This window comes from Macaca fascicularis, chromosome 20, assembly GCF_037993035.2.
Source record: "Macaca fascicularis isolate 582-1 chromosome 20, T2T-MFA8v1.1".
Taxonomy (NCBI): domain Eukaryota; kingdom Metazoa; phylum Chordata; class Mammalia; order Primates; family Cercopithecidae; genus Macaca; species Macaca fascicularis.
Genome location: NC_088394.1, coordinates 27,087,051 through 27,107,977, shown reverse-complemented (window position 1 = coordinate 27,107,977; position 20,927 = coordinate 27,087,051). Strand labels below are relative to the sequence as shown.

Below are 20,927 nucleotides of genomic sequence, written 5' to 3'. Positions count from 1 at the left end.
GCATTAACAACATATCAGCACCAAGCTGAGACTTTCTCCTTGATATTAATGGAAGGACAGGAGGAACATTAAATAGGAAATAATTCCTTTTCTCTGAGAGTTAAAAGCTGGGACTCTAAAGCAAAACTGCCCAGAATTTAAACTCTTGACCATGCAATGAATGCTCAGTCTTATTAATATTACTCATATTGTTATATTGTTGCTGTGGACAGGGTTTAAAAGCCACAAGCAGAATGAGGCAGTGGTAAAGAGTTTACACTCAGGAATCATAGGCCTAGGTTCCAATCCCGGCTTTGTCACCTCTTACTTTTGTCAATTTGCAAGTGACTTGACCTCCTCAAGGCTTGGTTTATTCATCTTCAAGATCGGGATGAAAATAATAAAGATAGTCAACACGAAGGATTATTTTCTACGTGCCTGGCACAGGTCTAGGCACTTCTCACGTAATAACTCCCTTGGCCTTCACAGTCCATCAACTACACTGACTAGATAAGGAAATTGAGGCATCTTGAAGTTCAGTATCTTACCCAAAGCCCCACAGCCAATTGTAGGTGAAGGTGGGATTTGGGCCCAGGGCAGTCTGACTCTTGGGCTTGTGATAGGCTTAGGAAAGACTCATGATATGACATATGTATGTGACCAGCCAAATGCCTGGCACATAGTTTGGTAAAATAAATAGAAGTGATGCTGCTGCTGAGGCCTTAGGTGTCAGCTCTGTTGCTGAGGCTGCAGTGCAGTGGCGCAATCACTGCTCATTGCAGCCTTGACCTCCCAGACTCAAGCAATCCTCCCACCTTAGCCCTCCAAGTAGCTGGGACTATGCCTGGCTAATTTTTGTTATTTTTGTAGAGACAGGGTTTCATTATGTTGCTCAGGCTGGGCTCAAGTGATGCTCCCACTTTGTCCTTCCAAAGTGCTGGGATTCAGACTTGAGCCATGGTGCCTGGCCAAGGCTCCTACTTCTAATGATGGAAACCCTACTAGTTTAAGCAAGTCTAAGAAAATTACTCCTGTGAACTACAAAATCTAGGCGGTGTCAGGTTCACCTGAACACAGGTGCCTAAAAATATCATCAAATGCTCTTTGATTCCTTAGACTCTATTCCATTTAAAATTTAAAATTCAGTTCTTCATTTGTACCAGTCACATTTAACATGTGACTAGTGGCCACTGCATTGGATGGTGCAGAGCATTTCTATCTTCACTACCAGATTGTACTGTGCTGCTTGCTGTGGAAATTAACCTGGCCCCTTATAAGCCCTGCACTGAAACCCCACCCGCCTTGCAACCCTAGAGGGAAGGGAGCTGCTTTCCCATAACTCTGGAGAAAAGGCTCAGGGAAGGCTCTTATTGGCCTGATTTATATCACATATCTATTCCTGAACCAATCACCATGGCCTGCAGCGTGTGAATGGAGTACTCTGATTGGCTGGCTTAGATCATGTGCCTGCTTCATTGGTGGGATAGTTAGGTCTGCCCAGAGCACATGGCATATGTTTCCAGAATAGGGGAGAGAGAAGAGGATGGAGAGTGAAAAATGACATACTGTGATAGATGGTATTATTTGTTTATAATGATTAATTCCCCCCTCCACCATTGCTGTGTGTCCCTGAAGGGGCATGTACCACTCCTGAGTGCAGTGGTGCTATCTCCACTCACTGCAACCTTTGTGTCCCGGGTTCAAGCGATTCTTCTGCTTCAGCCTCCCGAATAGCTGGGATTACAGGTGTGCACCACCAAGCCCAGCTAATTTTTGTATTTTTAGTAGAGATGGAGTTTCACTACGTTGGCCAGACAGGTCTCGAACTCCTGGCCTCAAGTGATCCATCCGTCTCGGCCTCCCAAAGTGCTGGGATTATAGGCATGAGCCACCACGCCTGGCCCCACTCTTGATGACTTTGAATTCGGTCATGTGCCTTGCTTTGATTATTGACTGTGAGCAGATGGGACACGTGTGGTATCCGAGCACAGTGAGGCTCTGCCCTGTCACGAGGATGGGATGCTTCAGACAGTGGCTGTTCCTTCTGCCTGGTCCCAGAATGGGAAGGGACAGGGCCCAGCATCACGAAGACCAGCCAAGCCCAGCAGAGCCCAGCTGAGCTGCGTCCCGCCTGCTTCCCTTGTGCGACAAGAATGAGAAGTAAATGCCTGGTATTGAGAGCCACTGAGAGGTTAGGACTCTGTTCTGGCAGCAAAAGCCGACTCATGCACACCCTGATCCTCTTCCCGAGTCCCGTCCTGCTTTCTGCTCTAGTCCACCTTGGGCTCCAGCTGAGGTCCCTCGATAGTGATCCGCAGCAGAATCAGACTCCAGCGAAGAGCAAACTGAGGCTGGAGTAGAAGAAATCATGACATTTCTCAAGGGGCTCGTCTCCTGATTCCTCTGAAGCTTGCTGCTGTTCATTCAGTCACACACAGTGACTGAGCTCATGTGATATGCTGGGCGCTGGAACTGCAAGATCTTGCCAGACCCAGCCCCTGCCCTCAAGGTGCCCCCAGTCCGTGGGGAGAGACGTGGGTGAGCAGGTAGTGAATGCATGGCAGGCCCATGTCTCTGGCAAACCCAGGCCCAGGACTAGCTGGGAGTTTGGCTTCCTGAATATCGGCCAGCCTTGGACCCAGAGCCACAAGTTGATCTGATGAGTTTCTTTAAAAATGACCCTGGCTAGAAGTGCAATCCTAGCCATGCAGGTCGTCTGGCAAGGCCAAATGATTCTGGAGATTCTCCTGGTAGCAAGGAGCTGTCTTCCCTAAGCTCATTATCGTCTAGCCAGCGCCTGCTGTGGCATTTCTCTGCCTGGGCTCCGGGTCACATTTCACTTCTGTTGCAGTCCCTGGGGCCATCAGGATGACAGGAGCATCACGCCCAACTGTCAGCCCTCTTCTGTCCCAACACACTGTTCTGACTTCAGACCTTGCCAGTCCCAATTATAAAAGAACAGGCAGGGGATGGGGTCCCCGCTCTTTCATAGTGTCCCAGGCAAAGGCCCGGCTCTCTCTCTCTCTCTCTCTCTCTCGCTCATTTATTCGTGAATTTATCTGACATATATTGAAAGCCAATTATGTCTCGCTGCTGGGGCAGGCAGGGGTGACAGAGATGATTAAGATACAGTCAGCCCTTCTAGCCTGGGTCCGGCAGCACTGGGGGCCTGCGGAGCCAGGGAGGGTTGAGCTGGGCTTGGGAGGATGGTGAAATTGATCCAGCAGTGAACATTTTAGGCAGAAAGAACAGCACAAGGAAAGGCACGAAGACCGGACATAGGGTTTGAGCACAGCCTGTTGGAGGTGGGCCACATGTCCCCCTTATGTCTGCTTTTCCTTAGATGAGATGGCATGGCCCCTGTCCAGAGTTGCCATCTGGGGAGATTTCAGGTTCCCTGAGCCTCCTGGCCCTAGCTGCTGGCCGGGCCCAGTGGCTCCCTCATCTCCCTTTCCTGCACCTACTCTCCTGGTGACATGACTCGCCGTGCACATCTCCTGGGCAGGTGCAGGACACGGCAACCCTTGGTTCATCTGCTCTTCCCGGAGCCCCAGCCTTTCTCGTGCAGGCTACTGCTGAGCCATGATGCATCCCTCCCAGTCCTGCAAGGTTGGCTTTCAGAACCTTGGAGTGGGGCTTTCTCTTGGTTCTGCACAGGAGCTCTTATCACAGCAGCAGTCAGCATGGCCTGAACCCCCAGGTGGGAAATAAATCAGATGGCTGGGATCATAACACTCCCATTTATTGAGCACCTATTATGTGCTGGGCTCTTTGAGGACTGCTGCAGCACACAGGGAACTTTGGTAAACGTAAGCAAGCCTTCCCCTCTGGGCATGGAGGATGGGCTCGATGCAGCCCTGCTCAGCCTTAGCTAAGTGCCCTCATTCACGCACAACCTGAACAGCTATCATTGGCAGCCCTGGGCCTTTCTGGTCAATATCTCATTTAATCCTCACAATATCACTATGAGGTGGGGAGGTGTGTTCTGTTTTGACTCCTATTTTACAGTCAAGGAAACAGAATCTCTGAGAGCTTCAGAAACGTGTTTAAGGTCTCCCGGCCAGCAAGTGTGGGAGGAACGCTTCAGACCGGACATCTCTGAAGGCGACTTCTGCCCTTGCTGCTGTATTTCACCCTCTCTTACCCTCAACAGCGCAGGCCACCCTTCGCTCCTTAGCTAATTTCCCAGCAATTCTCCCCCGCTGTTCCGGGGCCTGTTATCTTTCATTATTGTATTTTGTAGCTTCCTAGATTGTTTTATTTTTCACTCCTAGTGGCTCGTTGCTTGGGAGCAGCTGAGAACCCGGCGGTGGCCCTGCTCTAAATGCATCGTGTCAGATGCAAGTTTATCTAATTTACGATCGGAGTTGGCGGCAGCACCTTGTCGATTCCATTTCGAGCTAATTTCCTCCCTGATGATTTCCACGGAGGTGGTGGGCTACTTGCCTCCCGGGATCTCTGCCAGCCCCAGAGCTGGGCTCCATGTGTCTCACCTGGCTGTGAACCCTGGGGGCATCGAGTTGCCCTCAGCGCCATGGAAGGGGTTATTTATGGCCTATCTCAGGAGCACATGGTAGTTAAGACACAAAACCTTGTATCTTGGCAAGATCCTGGGTTTGGAGGCAAAAGTTCAGGATTCAAGTCCGCTTGCTGCCACTGTTTTTCTTTTTCTTTTTCTTATCTTATCTTTTCTTTTCTTTTCTTTTTTTTTTGAGACAGGGTCTCATTCTGTCATCCAGGCTGGAGTGCAGTGGTGCGATCACGGCTCACTGCATCCTCCAACTCCTGGGCTCAAACGGTCCTCCCACTTCAGCCTCCTGAGTAACTGGGACTACAGGCAAGCACCCCCACACCTGGCTAATTTTTTTGTTTTTATTTTTTGTAGAGATGGGGTCTTGCCATGTTGCACAAGCTGGTCTTGAACTCCTTGGCTCAAGCGATCCTCTCACCTTGGTCTCCCAAAGTGCTGGGATTACAAGTGTGAACCACCATGCCACTTTCTTGCTCTTGTGATCTTAGGCAAATTGCTTAAGCTCACTGAGTCTCAGTTTCTTCACCTGTGAAATGGACAATAATGATGCAGTGTTTTTCTTTCCCAAGATGGCAAAGAAAGAGGAACGCTTTGATGATAGACACGTTGGTAAGGATGTAGGGATGCAAGAATCTTCACACAATGCTGGTAGGAAGGAACTGGCCCGACCGTAATGGACAACAATTTGTCAATGTGTATTAGAACCGTAAATGTTCGTACCCCTTGCCCCAGCAATTTCAACTGGGGTTGTATGTGCAGAAGATGAACGCATGTGCACAAGAATGTTCATTGCAGTCTCATTCAAAATAGAGAAAAATGAGAACAAACAAAATGTTCTTTAATAGGGAGGATGGCTAAGTGAATTGTGGAATATTCATTCTATAGAATGTGCTGCAGCCATTAAAAAAGATGAAGTGATAAAATCTATAGGAGACAAATGGATTAAACTTATTGGCAAGTGAAAAAAGCAGTGCTTAGAAAGATAGAAGAAAGATAGAATGATAAATATAAAACAAAAACAGAACAATATTTTATATTTTCTTAAACAAAAACCTTTTAAAATTATGAATTATGTATACTGGCCAGCTATAGTGGTTCATACATATAATCCTAGCGTTTTGGGAGGTTGAAGTGGGAGGATCGCTTGATGCCAGGAGTTTGAGATCAGCCTAGGCAACATAGTGAGACCCTCATCTCTATTAAAAAAAAAATTAACTGGTTGTTGGCTGGGTACGGTGGCTCACATCGGTAATCCCAGCACTTTGGGAGGCCAAGGTGGGCAGATCATGAGGTCAGGAGTTCAAGACCAGCCTGGCCAACATACTGAAACCCTGTCGCTACTAAAAAAAGCATACAAAAATTAGCCAGGTGTAGTGGCATGCGCCTGTAGTCCCAGCCACTTGGGAGGCTGAGGCAGGAGAATCGCTTGAACCTGGGAGTTGGAGGTTGCAGTGAGCTGAGATTGCACCACTGCACTCCAGCTTGGGCAACAGAGTGACACTTCATCTCAAACAAAACAAAACAAAACAAAATAAAAAACAAAAAAAGAAAAATACAAAAATTAGCTGGGTGTGGTGGTGTGCACCTGTATTCCTAGCTACTTGGGAAGCTGAGTCATGAGAACTACTTGAACCCGGAAGGCGGAGCCTGCAGTGAGCTGAGATCACACCATTGCACTCCAGCCTGGGCAACAGAGTGAGACTGTCTAAAAAAAAAAAAAAATTAGCTGGTCATGGTGGCTTGTACCTGTAGTCCTGGCTACTTGGGAAGACCACTTGAGCCTAGGAGGTTGAGGCTTCAGTGAGCTGTGATCACGCCACTGTACTCCAGCCTGGGTGACAGAGTGAGACCCTGTCTCCTAAAAAAACAAAAACATGTATCTAGAAAAGTGCGTTAAAAAAAGATGATTTACGATTTAATGATTTTTCCCTGATTGAACCTCATGTAATCACTCTGAGGTCAAAAATAGAATATTGCCACCACCCAGCAACTCCCCTCATGGTCCCACCAGTACCCACTACCCGCTGAGTCATATCCACTATCCTGGCGTTATTATGATGGTCAATTCCTTGGCTCACTTTATAATTTTGCCACCTAAGCCTACAACCCTAAACATATTAGTATAATTTTGCCTATTTGGTTTTGTATTCACATTAACGGAATCACAATGTATTCTGCTGCTGTGACTTCCAAGGCTAGGTCACAAAAGGCATTGCAACTTCCCGCTGAGTCTTCTGGTTTGCTGGCTCTAGGGAAGTCAGCCACCATGCTGTGAGGATGCCCAAGCAGCCCCATGTCGAGGCCCATGGGGAGAGGTGCCAGCCCCAACTGGGCTATATTCTGGCATCTTGCTCAACATTATTTGTGAGACTTACGCCAGTCACTGCTCTGCTATGTAGGATTTTTGGGGACACGAATATGAATGTAAATGATTAGGAAAAAAAGGTCTAGAAAGGTACTCACCAAAGTGATGAGGTCAGTTTGGAAGAGGAGCCCAGAGGTAGGGACGGAAGAGTTCTAAGGAGATTTAGGGGTCTTATCTACTATCTGAATTTTTCTAAAGGAGAAATGTATTGATGCATTATTTAACTGATTAAATTTTAAGAGAAAGAATAAAATGGAAAAAATAAGACCTGTTTGCTGGAGTTGTTGGGGAGATGGAATGCATTAATGTAGGTAAAACCTGGAGCCCAGAGTAGGCACTCAGTTAGAGGGAGATGAATACCGGTGAACATGAACTGAATGTCTTTTGGAAGTAGCCATAGGAGCACTACAGTGGAGTGGTCAGCTGCTCTGGATTGGACAGTCTGTGTTCAACTCCTGGCTCCACTGCTTAGTAGTGGTGTGACCTTGGGCAAATGATTTAACTTCTGTCTCCCCAACCCTGAGTTTTACCATCTGGATTAGTTATCACTTGCCACCTGATAAGTCTGTGTACTTGCACCCCCTTTGCCTTCCACCATGATTGTGACTTTTCTGAGGCCTCCCCAGAAGCCAAGCAGATGCCCCCTCGTGCTTCCTGCACAGCCTGTGGAACCATGAACCAATTAAACCTCTTTCCTTTATAAATTACCCAGTCTCAGGTATCTCTTTATAGCCATGTGAGAAAGGACTAATACACCACCTAACAAATCATCCCCAAACTTAGTGGCTTAAAACAGCAATAATTGCTGATTATCTTTCATTGTTTCTGTAGATCAGGAATTTTGGAGTGGTTTGGTGTGCAGTTCTGGGTTAGGGTCTCTCAGGAGACTGCAACAGGTGTGAGTTGAAGCTGCAGTCATCTGAGACTTTGACTGTTGCTGGAGAATCCTCCCAAGGGGCCTCACGTACATGGCTGCCTGGTTGGGGCTGGCTAGTTAGCTCCTTACCCCATGAAAAGAGCCACAGGGCTGCTTGAGCATCCTCACAACATGGCGGCTGGCTTCCCCCAGATCCAGCAATCCAAAAACCCTAGCAAGAAGTTGCAATGCCTTTTGTGACCTAGCTTTGGAAGTCACACACTGCCACTTATGCAGTTGTTGGTCACACAAGTCATCCCTGATTCAATATGACAGAGGACTGCAAAAGGGCAGGCAGACCAGGAGATGAGGCTCACCGGGGTCATAGTGGCTGGCTGCAACACCCCCTCTGACATAGGGACAAGAGTACCCACTTCACAGGGTTTTTGTGAGGAGTGAGTGAATCAATCCATGTAAAGGTACTTAGAACAATGGTTGGCATATGGTAAACTTCAGACGAGCACTAGTTGTCATTATTATTTCAGAAATGCTGCCAGACATCCCCTTCATGCATTCTTCTGGGTATTACTTTACTGCTTAATTTTGCAAATGTAGATTGGTTCTCAGGTTCCCTGGAACGACACCCCTTATAACAATGATCATGAATAGCAGCGCTTTGGAGTAACCGCCAGAACTGTTTGAGCCACCACACAAAGACGGCACCCTGCATAGCCATTTTGCATGTCTGCTTCACTGGGTGGACTGAGTCGCCAATGCCCAGCAAGACAGTAGGGCTGATTTTGATCTCTTTGGGAACAGGCATTGAGTCTTTGACTTCAATCAGTTGCCACATCAATGCCTCTGTGCGAACAAAGGCATTGATGCGAGAGTAGACTTGTTACTTTCAAGCACAGAACAGGAAACTTGACCATCTTCAGTGCTTCAGTCCAAGGATCCGAAACTCAAGTGCCTACAAGGCCAGACAGGTGACCCAAGTTTGGGAAGTGGCCAAGGGTATGAAGAACCAGGTGAGCAAGATGACAGAGCAGCAGTAGACCCCTGACCTTGGTGATGGAGAGACAATAGGGAGTGGTAGGGACTGTGGCAAACAGGAGCGCACATGCCCTGTCTCTGGGGCCACTGTCAGAAGTGCCAGTGAGTCATTGTCTCCAAGACTGTGGTCCAGCATGGCCTAAATTTCTGCTCCCTTCTCTGAGTGCTTTGCTGCCGTGGTCCACCATTCCAGTGACCCTTCGGACGATTGATGCTTGAGTTGTCCTGTAATTTGCATCCAGGTGTTACCAGAAATGTGTCTCGATCCAGACCCCAAGAGACGGTTCTTGGATCCTGTGCAAGACAGAATTTGAGGTGAAGCCATAGCAAGTGAAAGCAAGTTTATTAAGAAAGTAAAGCAATAAAAGAATGGCGACTCCATAGGAGTCAAAGAATGAGTACTCCAATGGCTACTCATGAAAACTTATCCGTGAGCTTTCTGGGCAATTCCTGAAACTGAGGGCTCCTCGTCCTTTTAGACCATATAGCGTCACTTCCAGGCATTGCCATGGCATCTGTGAACCGTCACGGCACTGGTGGGAGTGTCTCTTAGCATGCGAATGCATTATAATTAGCATATAATGAGCAGTGAGGATGACAAGAGGTCACTTTCATGGCCGTCTTGGTTTTGGTGGGATTTGGCTGACTTCTTCACTGCATGCTGTTTTATCAGCAGGGTCTTTGTGACCTGTATCTTGTGCTGATATATTGTGCTCCCATCTCATCCTGTGACTTAGAAAGCCTAACCTCCTGGGAATGCAGCCCAGTAGGTCTCAGCCTTATTTCACCCAGGCCTTATTCAAGATGAAGTTGCTGTGGTTCAAACGCCTCTGACACAGGGTGTACAGTGGCTCGTGGCCACCTCGACCAACTTCTTCCTTTTCTGTAAGCATGAAGGGCCCATCTCACACCAGAGTTCTACTGGGGCAGATCATGGCAGTGGGGAGCATTTGCTGACTTCCTTCATCTGAGAATTGTCCACTGATTGGCACCATGAAGTATTTCACTCTGTGCAGGTCGCAGCTGGGCTTGGGGATCAAAGGCAATTCAGACCATCCCTCAAGCCTCTATGGAGGAAACAGACACGTCTCAGCACTTCATGTGGGGGCAGAGTGGTATGGGCTCTGGTTTCCAGGTGAGGTGGGATTTGGGTTATCTGACAGATCTGAAGACATCAACAGTGGGACCAATGCATCTAACTTGCCTGTGGGGGGAGGTGGCATTGTGGTTTCCTGCACAATGGCCGTTCCCTCTTCTTTCTTGTTATGCTTCCTTGTCTACCTGACAAGGAGACTGAAAAGGGAAGCTACTTTCCTAGTCTCCCTTGAAGCTAAGCAGTGGTTTAGTGGCCCAGTTCTGGCCAATGCAATGTAAGCAGGACTCTGCTGGGGACTTTTGGGGACATATTTTTCCTCCTGATGGAAGGATGTGGGGGCATATGAGTGAAGTCTTTCTCACCATCCTGAATGCTGCCTATTTCCTGCATTTGGAAGTGGTTGGGTGAAGATGTGATGTCTGGAGCTACTGCAGCCATCTTGTGCCTCTAGGAGAAGTCTCAGAGAATTGCAGACAGATTCCTAATGTTGTTGAGCAACTAGATCAACCTTTAGCTACCTACTTCCAGCCTTCTTGTTTTAAGAGAAAATTGAATGCCTTTATTATTTAAGCCACTGTTAGGTTTTTATTGCAGCCAAAAGTTGCATTTATTGTTTTAGTTGTTTTTATTGTTTTAGTTGTTTTTATTGCAGCCAAAAGTTGCATTACTAATATTACAGGGAGTGTTTGAACACTCCCTGGAGTGGGTCTGGAGTGGAAAATTGGGTGCTCCTTAAATACCGATAAGGGCTTGAATTTTGTTATGCTGGCTCTATCCTATTTCTGGGGCTACTTGCTATTTTTTAAATCTCTAAATTAAAAAAAGTGAAATATATCACTTATAAAAAAGAATGTTTAAAATATATCTGTATAGTCTAAAGAGGAATAAGAAAATACCCATATATTCACCACCTAAGGATTAGAACATTACCAAGTCTTAGACATTCCTTGTGTGCCCCTCCCCATCACACCCCGCCTCTCCCCAAAGTTAACCAGTATCCTCAATTTTGCATGAGTCACTTTCTGCCATTCCTGATAGTTTTAACACCCACATAATCCTAAACAATATGATGTTTAATTTTGCCTGTCCTTGAATTTCATCTAAACACGTGCAGACTCTACGCATTGTTTTGTAAGCTGCTTCTTTTGCCCTCTGAGTTGTACGGTATGTTTTTGACTTTGTGCATGTTGATGTGTGCAGGACTGGATCTGTTGTTTCCACGGCTGCGTAGTTTTTTGTCATAAGGCTCTCTTGCAGGTTGTGTCTTTCTTCTGTGGTTGACAGACAGTTGAGATGTCTCTAATTCTTTTGCCATCACCAACCCGTCTGCTCTAAACATTCTTGTCCACGGCTCAGGGTGCCATGGGGAAGAGTTGCCCTGGGGTGGATTCCTTTGAATGGAGTTGCTGGATCACAGGGATACATGCGTTACCTTCATTAGGTAAGCCAAGAAGTTTTCCCAAGTGGTTGCACCTACTTATCCTCACACGGCAGCGACTGAATGTCCGTGTTGCCCACGTCCTCGCTGACATTGGGTCCTGGGCGTGTTCTGTTCTGAATGTCCCTCTGTCCCAGCCAAGCTGACCTCTGACCTTTGAAGGTGCCTGTCCCTGTGTGTCATTACATATCAGCATCTGTACTTCTTCAAACAGTCACCGCGGAATGACGCTGCGGTCCTGAAATAAGGCCATTATCTCAGTTCTGGTCTTTATCTTCGGGTTCAACTGATTTTGGAGTTTCCAATAAGGAGAAAAAAACCAATTTGATATTCTCAGACACCAGAACTGTACCTGATTTGATTCACAAGACAGCGGGAACTTTTCCTGAAGGTCAGCATCCAATCTCTCTCCTTCGGTTCTCTCTGCCTGTGCGTTCTGAATAATCAACTCTAAAGGCGGAGGCAAGATCTAGGATTCTCAGAGTTGCACATTGCAGGGAGATGAGCACGCTGTGGACGTCATGGGGCAGGCAAGCGGATTTGGAAGGAGGTGAGAGGACTCTCCGGGCTCTAATGATGGACCTTGGACAGATCACTTAACCTCTCGGAGCGTCAATCTCCCCTTCTATTAAAATGGGATGACACCAGCAGATAATTGTGCGGAGAGGGGGTGAATAAGTCATTTAGCACAATGCCGACATGCAGTAAGTTCTCAATAAATGTCAGCAGCTACTTTTAGTAGCAGTTCTCATCTGCATAGTGTTTTGGTCGGGTTGAGAAAGGTTCCAGACGTTATTGCTAACATTCCATACATGCATTCCTATAAAACCTCGTGATCTGTAAAGTTGTGTGCTAATAAGAAAGAGGCTTATGAGAAAAACAGAGTTGGGGTAGATGACCCCCGAACCTAGGGAAGCCTGCACCAAGCTCCAAGCCAGAGCACCAACAAAATCAATAACAATCTTAATAAAATATGAGCACGGGCAAATCCTTGAGGGCATTTGCACCCAGCCACACAATCAAACGTTTCAGCCGTCAACCCTCAGCATCTGCTTCCTCCTCAGAGATGTAGGTCCAGGAGGACATTTACTTCTAATCAGGATCATTTTTATCCACATTAAAACTATGATTGGGGCCGGGTGCAGTGGCTCACACTTGTAATTCCAGCACTTTGGGAGGCTGAGGCGGGCAGATCACCTGAGGTCAGGAGTTCAAGACCAGCCTGGTCAACATGGTGAAACCCATCTCTACTAAAAATATAAAATGAGCCGGGCAGTGGTGGCATGCACCTATAATCCCAGCTACTGGGGAGGCTGAGACATAAGAATCGCTTGAGCCTGGAGGTGGAGGCTGCAGTGAGCCGAGACTGTGCCACTACACTCCAGCCTGGGTGACAGAGCAAGACTCCATCTCAAAAATCAAAAACAAAAAACAGTGATTGAAAGTGTAGCGTTTGCCACTGGCCTATTGTTTCAGCAGAGGTGGGAAGGACTTTGTAGCTTCTTCATCTAAATTTGCCACATCCCCAGATTATACAGCCCAGTGGCAGCAGAGAGGTCCTTGAAACCACAAATCCGGCCACCCCTGGAACCAAAGTGGTACCAGTGGCACTTCTGTAGACTCCAGCCTTTTTTCTTCAGTTCTTCAAGTCCTGATAAGGATGTTTCTTTAATTGTACTTGTTCCTGACTACTTAAAAATATTAATGTGCTGGAGAAAATCATGTATGGACACACTTTCCTCATTATTTCAACATCCTTCCCTTACATATTAATCATGAATGAGGTAACCTGGGTCAAAGGAGCCTGCCTTATAGCAGGATAGACTGTGTCCTCTAAGAGTCTTTCAGCACTGATGTTCTACAATGGGGTTTGGCAAACTACAACCCAGGGGCCGAATCCATGGTCCTTTAGTTTTTGAGACAGGGTCTTGCTCTGTCACCCAGGTCAGAGTTCAGTGGCGCGATCAGTACTTGCTGCAGCCTTGAATTCCTGGGCTGAAGTGATCCTCCCATCTCAGCCTTTTGAGTAGCTGGGACTACAGGCATGAGCCAATACAGCTAGCTAATTAAAACAATTTTTTTTTTTGTAGAGAGGGGTCTTGCTATGTTGCCCAGGCTGGTCCCAAACTCCTGGCATCAAGCGATCCTTCTGCCTCAGCCTCCCAAAGTGCTGGGATTACAGGCGTTAGCCACCGTGCCCAGCCCCGTCCCACATTAGATACGGTGTTGCCCAGGCCCTCATTGTTTAACCATGTTTTGGCCCAAGGAGGTCAAATTTCCTGGTTCCTTGCCCAGGCAAAGAAGGCACTCTCTGCCTCTAAGACTTCTGTCTCTGGGAAACCACTGAGCTCAGATGTAACCAACTGGAAATTGATTTCAAAAGCTTCAACAGTGGACTCTGTCCCAGCCACGTGGAACTCCAAGGACTAGAAGTTACACCAGTGCCTCCTCTCAAAGCTCACGACCTGGCCGGGCGAGGGCAGTGGCTGGGTTAGTAGTGAGAGCAGCTCCTTTTCAGAGAGAGGAAGACAAGCATATTTCTCACTCGCTTTAGAAATGCAAGAAAGTTTTGTTATATTAAATAGGCATTCATTGCCAAAGATATAACAGCCTAGTGGGACAAGTGAGGCTGGGCATGGTGGTTCATGCCTGTAATCCCAGCACTTTGGAAGGCCGAGGTGGGAGGTCAGGAGTTCAAGACCAGCCTGGACAACATAGTGAGACCCCTGTCCCTACCAAAAAAAAAAAAAAAAAAAAAATAGCCTGCCTGTAGTCTCCGCTACTTGGGAGGCTGGGGTGGGAGGATTGCTGGAGCCCAGGAGTTGGAGGTTACACTGAGCTTTGATTGCCCACTGCACTCCGGCCTGGGTGACAGAGTGAGACCCTGTCTCTTAAAAAAATGAAAATGAAGAAAATGACTCCCCTTTCTGTGTGCTTATCCCCACTCTTCAGTTTAGTCTGTATTTTTCCAGTTGTTTTCTCTATTATCAACCACATACCTATGTAAAGAGATGGCAGCAGAGAGGTACAGTTCTACCCTGTGCTTTCTCCCCATGACAACGGAACTGAGGCATTTTCCCGTGTCTGCACATGTGAGTCTGCCTCATGCTCTTTAATAACTGTTTATTAGTATGTCCTCCTATAGATATACCTTTATTTATTCAGAATACATACTTCCTTTCAGCTTAGTGCAAATGCTGTCTTCCTCCAGGAAGTCTTCTTTGATTCTTGCAGCACATAATGGCCACTTCGGCTCCAAACTCCTAGGTCCCTGTCCCTTTCTCAGGCCCTAGAAGAGTCAGGGTAAATCTATGCTGCTGTGACAAAGAGATCCTGCAATATGGAGGCTTGAAGAACAGGGAAGCTGTTTCTCTCTCAGGTCATAGTCCTGGTTGGTGGGGCAGCTCTGCCCCTGCCAGTCATTCCAGGAGCCAGGCTCCTTCCAAGTCATTGCTCTGTGTGCCCTAGGGCACCCCAATCATTGTCAGTGTGGCTGAAGTGAGCCACACAGGAAGCCAGGAGATGCCTGATGTCTGCACCCTGTCACAGACTGTCCATTCACAAGCCACTGGCAAGAGCTTTGCATGGCTGTGCCTCCTGCCTGGGAGGCCTGGGTGTCTGCAATGCCATGGAAGAAGAGAAACCAGCTTTGGTGGACAATCACTAGTGTTTGCTCTTATACAAACCTTGACGCCTTAACAGGGTGCTTGGGGTCCCCATGCCGTGGGGAGTGGAAATGCTGAGAGAGCAGGATCAAGGGCTGGTCCATCTTCGCATCTTCCTTCATGTCATGTGCAGTGCCTGGCACGTGGTTGGTACTTGGGAAATGCCAAGCCCATGTGTGGACATACAGTCACCAAATCAGAGGGTGGTGGGCAACAGGGTCTAGTAACATTTCCCATGTGCCAAGCTCTGTTCTGGGCCCTGAAGACCCAAAGCATAGTTGCTCCGTCCCCACACATTATAGTCATGATCTCTTTGGGTTTCTGGAAAAGGAGATTCTCTTCCTGTGGCAGGGCCTTTGCACGTGCCGTCTCTTCCTTTTGACACCCACCTTCTTCTGCTCGCCAGCTCTCCTCACTTGCCTAGCTGGCTCCTACTATATAACTCTCCATAAATGTTACCTCCTCAAAAGAACGTCCTCTGCCTCCTCTCCCAGACTAGGTTGGATCTCTCCATTATCCACACGTGCATTATATTTCTCCCTTGTAAGGTTGTTTTTTGTTTGTTTGTTTGTTTTGTTTTTTGTTTTTGAGTCAGAGTTTCGCTCTTGTTGCCCAGGTTGGAGTGCAATGGTGAAATCTCAGCTCACTGCAACCTCCACCTCCTGGGTTCAAGCGATTCTCCTGCCTCGGCCTCCCAAGTAACTGGGATTACAGGCATATGCCACCACGCCCAGCTAATTTTTTGTACTTAGTAAAGATGGGATTTCACCATGTTGGTCAGGCTTGTCTCGAACTCCTGACCTCAGGTGATCCACCTGCCTCGGCCTCCCAAAGTGATGGGATTACAGGTGTGAGCCACCTCACCCCAGCACTTTAAGTTTTATCAATTGCATTGAAGTAACTTTTTTTTTTTTGAGAGGTCTTGCTCTGTTTCCCAGACTAGAGTACAGCGGCATGATCATAGCTCACTGCAGCCTTGAACTCTTGGGCTCAGGTGATCCTCCCACCTCAACTTCCTGAGTAGCTGGGACTATAGATACATGCTGCCACCCTGTATAATTTTAATTTATTTTAAAAAATTTTTCACACAGACACGGTCTTGCTGTGTAGCTGAGACTGGCCTGGAGCTCTTTGCCTTGAGTGATCCTCCCATCTTGGCCTCCCAAAGCACTGGGATTATAGGCATGAGCCACCATGCTCAGCCAGAAGTATCTTTTTTTTTTTTTTTTTTTTTTTTTTGTATAAAATCTCATTTCAGGTCAATCTGCATTCTAAGTTTGTAAGCTCTATGATGGCAGGTACAGTTTTGTGTGTTCAGTGCCTAGCATAATACCTGGCCCAATAGACATTCTGTCTACATGTGTTAAATATTTAATCAATATAGTCACCAGTTCACCATGGATGAGAAAATGGAGGCTCAGAGAGGTTGAGTGACTGGCCTAAGATCACACAGTGAGTGAGTTTCAGCACTGGGATTTTGGGCTGCCTCCAGAGCTGCTGCTTTCACAGGCTAATGCAATTAGAATACCACATGATGTGTGCCATAACAGGGTATTAATAGGATGTGTTTAAGGGGTGGTGGGAGGGCAGAGGGGGGCGTGACTGACTCAGCCTAGGAGAGGGGTGGCTGCCTGGAGGAAGCGGTGACCTTGGGGGCTCAGAAACCGTGGGGCGTTTGGAGCAGCTGTAGCGACTGCGTGGGAGTATGAAATTTGAGACCAGAGCAGAGCTGGTTGTGAAGCCCCTGCTTGGGGGCGTCAGGGAATTTGGACTTAGTTGAGCTGAGGGGAACGCTCAGAGTTTGCAAGCAGGGGAGTAACATGGTCTGGTGGGTTCTGTTTAGAACATCACCCTAGGTCAGGGTTGCAAGCTGACGGCTGCTGGCTGGCAGAGTTGGCTGGGCTCGCTGGGAATCTGAAAATGGAATCTGTGGCCAACTGCATTAGTTAGGAGTTAAGTCCGACTGCTGAGCCAAATACCCAAAATTACAGCGGCTTAAGCGAAATAGAAGCTTTCTGTCCTCTGTCACATAAAAGTCTGAACGAATCAGGCATCTCAGCTCCACTTCAGGGGCCCAGAATCCCTCCAGACAGTTGCTCTGCCATCCCGAGGCACTGCCTTGGTCCACATGGTCCTCGATGGCCGTGAAGGCACAGAAGAAGGAGGCAGATGGGCACTGGGGCCAAAGGGCAGTCTCTCTCATTTCAAACTGGAAAAATCAGGTGATTCCACCCAAAAGCCAGGGTTCTGGCTTCTCTTGGATGACAGGAAGGATCTAGCAGGACTGGGCTGCACGCGGCCACGACTGACTCGAGCTGGACGGTGTCTGCCTCTTTCGGATGGGCCCATGTGCTCCAGTTCATGACAGTCCCCACGCTCCCTTTTGTCCCTGACTGCTGAGGCAGGGTGCCCACTCCTCAATCCTCTTACACCAGCCCCTTTTTTCAGTTTCATGACCCTGTATAAAGCATGTGAGCTCACAGCCCCCAACCCTGGACGGAGGATGTCCTGCAGGCGGCTGGGCTGGGAGGCCTGCTCAGGCAGGGGCGGCTGTCATGAGGCAGGACTGGCAAGGACCAGGCCAGGCCCAGGCTCTGTGCTGAGAACAGCCCTTCCTTCCTTCCTTCCTTCCTCCCAGTGAACACAGTTCCAACAACTGCCTCTGCCTCTAAAACTCGTAGACTCTCCAGGGGAAACCTTGTTTGAAATCAGGGTGAGGTTATTTTCCATACAGCCATCTGGGCATGTGTATTGGGCTGCCTTTCATTCACCTGGGAGCTCTTGGGGGCTACCCTCGGGCTCCCAGGCCTGCTTGACCACCCCAGAAAAGGCGGAGGCTGGTACAGGGGAGCTATCATGTGACCCGGGACGCCGATCAAACTTCCTGTCAGAGGCAGTTGCGGGCGGCTACATTTGAATTTTGCAATCACCGTCCTGTGGGAGTTCTAGATGACATGCTCCCCGCTCCTGCTGGGCATCAGTTGCCAAGGAATGATTTCCGGTGGAGGGATGTTTGGTGCCATCTTTATCCATTATTCCTGATCGCTGGCCTCCATCACGGAGACTCCGTCAGGCAGGAGGACGGGTGGATGGCTTCTCCTGTCAGGGGCAGATGTGAATGAGTTTCCTGGAGCTGGGGAGCAAAGAAGTGTGTTTCCAGTGGGCGCAGGTCTCATGGAGATTGAAGGTCCTTGCAGGCTGGAAATGGCCTTGGCACGGTGGCACCTCCAGATCCAACAGCACTTTTTGGTCTGCAAATAGCTCTCCCGTATTAGTCCAATCCAATATTTTCTTTCTGACCTGCAGCAATCAGAGGGGGCTCTGTGTCCCTCTTGGGGACTAGGTACCTTTTAGCAAAATGCCCCCACAGAGCACACTGTCTTTAGGGTCCAAGCCTTCCCCTACCCCTAACCTGCCTCTGCATTTGGGGTCTGGGTTTCTGGTGGTTGACTCCCTCCTGAGTGGGGTTAGTGTCAAGATAAGACGCTGCCCCTTCTTGGGTTTCCATAGTGATAAATCCCTCTCAAAGAGCGTCTGAGGATTTTGCTGACTTTACTGAAGATCCGTGGGAGGTTCCATCACACAGTGCAGGTGACACGGTGCATCTGGCATCCGCCTGGTCCCTCTTCCTTCTACCTGGATTTCCCAAGGAGTTCCCAGTGTCTCTTCCTCATGCATGCAAAGCCGCTTCCCTCTCCCCTGAAGCCTTTCCTGTTGGCAGCCGATATAGAACCTTGCAAGCATGTGTGTGCGTGTTTTGCGTGTGTGTGTGTGTGTGTGTGCATGAAGACATTGGGGCACTTGCCTTCTGTACTGAAGCTCTTGTCAAAACATTTTTCTCCACAAAGTCATTTCTGTCCTCAAGAGGAATTCTGGTGCCAGTAGCTAAGATAAGACCGTTTCTTCACTTGTTATGCGGCTAACAGCTGTGAAGTGGGCTGAAGCAGTTAAGTCATCATCCCCATTTTACAGATGAGGAAACTGAGACTCAGAGAGGTGCAGTGACTCCCTCAGGGTCACCCACTGTGCGACTCCGTTCTAGGCTTGCCGACCCAAGGCCAGTGCCCTTTCCACTGCATCCCTGCCTCATGGAAGCCTCTTTGCTGGAGTTTGGTCCTGAATTTGCTTCCGTGGTGAGCCTTGCCTGGTAGGGCCAGAGACTGGGGGTAACAACAAAGCACGCATTTACTCATTCACCAAATAGGTAATGAGCCCGCGCCCTGTGCTAGGCACTGGATACTTGGGAATCAGTGGTGAGTGATACAGGGATTCTGCCCTCATGGAACTGATGGTCCAGTGAGGAATCAGATGAGCACACACACAAATGCATGTGTTCCCACAGGCAGGCTGAGTGTCACTGAGACAAATGCATCAGGGTCTGGGATAAGGGAGTGCAGGGGGAGCGGGGGTGCTATTTTATAATGGGGGTCAGGAAGGCCACTTTGAGGGCACAAGCTCCAAAGGTATCTGGGGTGACAGAGCAAGCAGGTGCAATGTCTGAGCCTGGACAGTGTTTGGTGTGTGCAGGGAGCTTCGAGGAAGCCACAGGGTCTGGAGCACAATGATTGAGGGAGAAGGTTGGGGAAAAAGCAGGAAGGAGAACAAGCATCTCATATGGGGCACATGCGCTCAGACCTGGGCAGTGAAAACAGTACTGACGTGGCCAAGCACCGTGGCTTACTCCCGTAATCCCAGCACTTTGGGAGGCCAAGATGGGTGGATCACTTGAGGTCAGGAGTTCAAGACCAGACTGGCCAACATGATGAAACCCCATCTCTACTAAAAATACAAAAATTAACCAGGCATGGTGGTGTGTAACTGTAATCCCAGCTACTCGGGAGGCTAAGGCAGGAGAATCGCTTTAACCTGGGAGGCAACGGTTGTAGTGGGCCGAAATCCTGCCACTGTACTCCAGCCTGGGTGACAAATCGAGACTCTGTCTCAAAACAAACAAACAAACAAGTACTGACAACTGCACCCCACATTCTGGACATTACTTCTTTCTAAAAGCCCCTCGGTTGACTCAAATATGCAGTGAGGGCCGACAGCCACTGGGCTAGGGCCCTGCTGGCCACCGTGAGGACCTGGGTTTCATTCTAAGTGTGATGAGAAGTCCTTGGCAGGCAGGGAGGGTGGTGATGCAATCTGATGTACTTTTCTAGAAGATCTCCCTGGTGGCTGGGTTGGAATAGATGTAAGGGAGTGAGACGGTAGGCAGGGAGGCCATAAGGAGGCTGCTGCAATGGTCTGGACAAGGGGCAGCAGTGGCTAGCGATGGAGGCAGCCTCGGCCAGGTGTTGTGCTGGACCCCTCTTAACTTCAGGAGGGATGGTACCAGGTTCGAGAGGCCAAGGAAGAGACCTGGAGCCAGCAAACTAAACATAGGGTTTTGCCAGGCGTGGTGGCTCACGCCTGTAATCCCAACACTTTGGGAGGCCGAGGCAGGCGGATCACCTGAGGTCAGGAATTCGAGACCAGCCTGGCCAACATGGTGAAACCCTATCTCTACCAAAAATATGAAAATTAGCCGGGTGTGATGGCGCACGCCTGTAGTCCCAGCTACACGGGAGGCTGAGGCAGGAGAATTGCTTGAACCTGGGAGGCGGAGGTTACAGTGAGCTGTGATCACGCCACTGCACTCCAGCCTGGGTGACAAGAGACTCCATCTCTAAAAACAAACAAACAAACAAACAAACAAACAAACAAACAAACAAACAAACAAAAGCCATATGGTTTACTTGGGCGAACTTACCTACAGAGTGCTCCAGTGGCGATGGGCTGGACAAGAACAACGGCTTGTAAAATGCGTGCAGTTTCTATAGCACTTTCACGTAACACCCTTTCTCCGGCAATCCTTATTCCTTAAGTCTGCCATACAGGGTATGCTTAAGTTGTTATTGCTGTCAGTTGCATCTATCATACACCAGGGTCCTCAGATTACCAC

The 20,927-nt window shown here is 48.5% G+C and overlaps 1 protein-coding gene across 6 annotated transcripts in view; it reads left to right on the top strand.

Moving 5' to 3' along the window:
• The window catches only part of GSG1L (GSG1 like), a 274,733-nt gene that overhangs the window by 35,515 nt on the left and 218,291 nt on the right, over window positions 1-20,927 (top strand). The window lies entirely within an intron of this gene.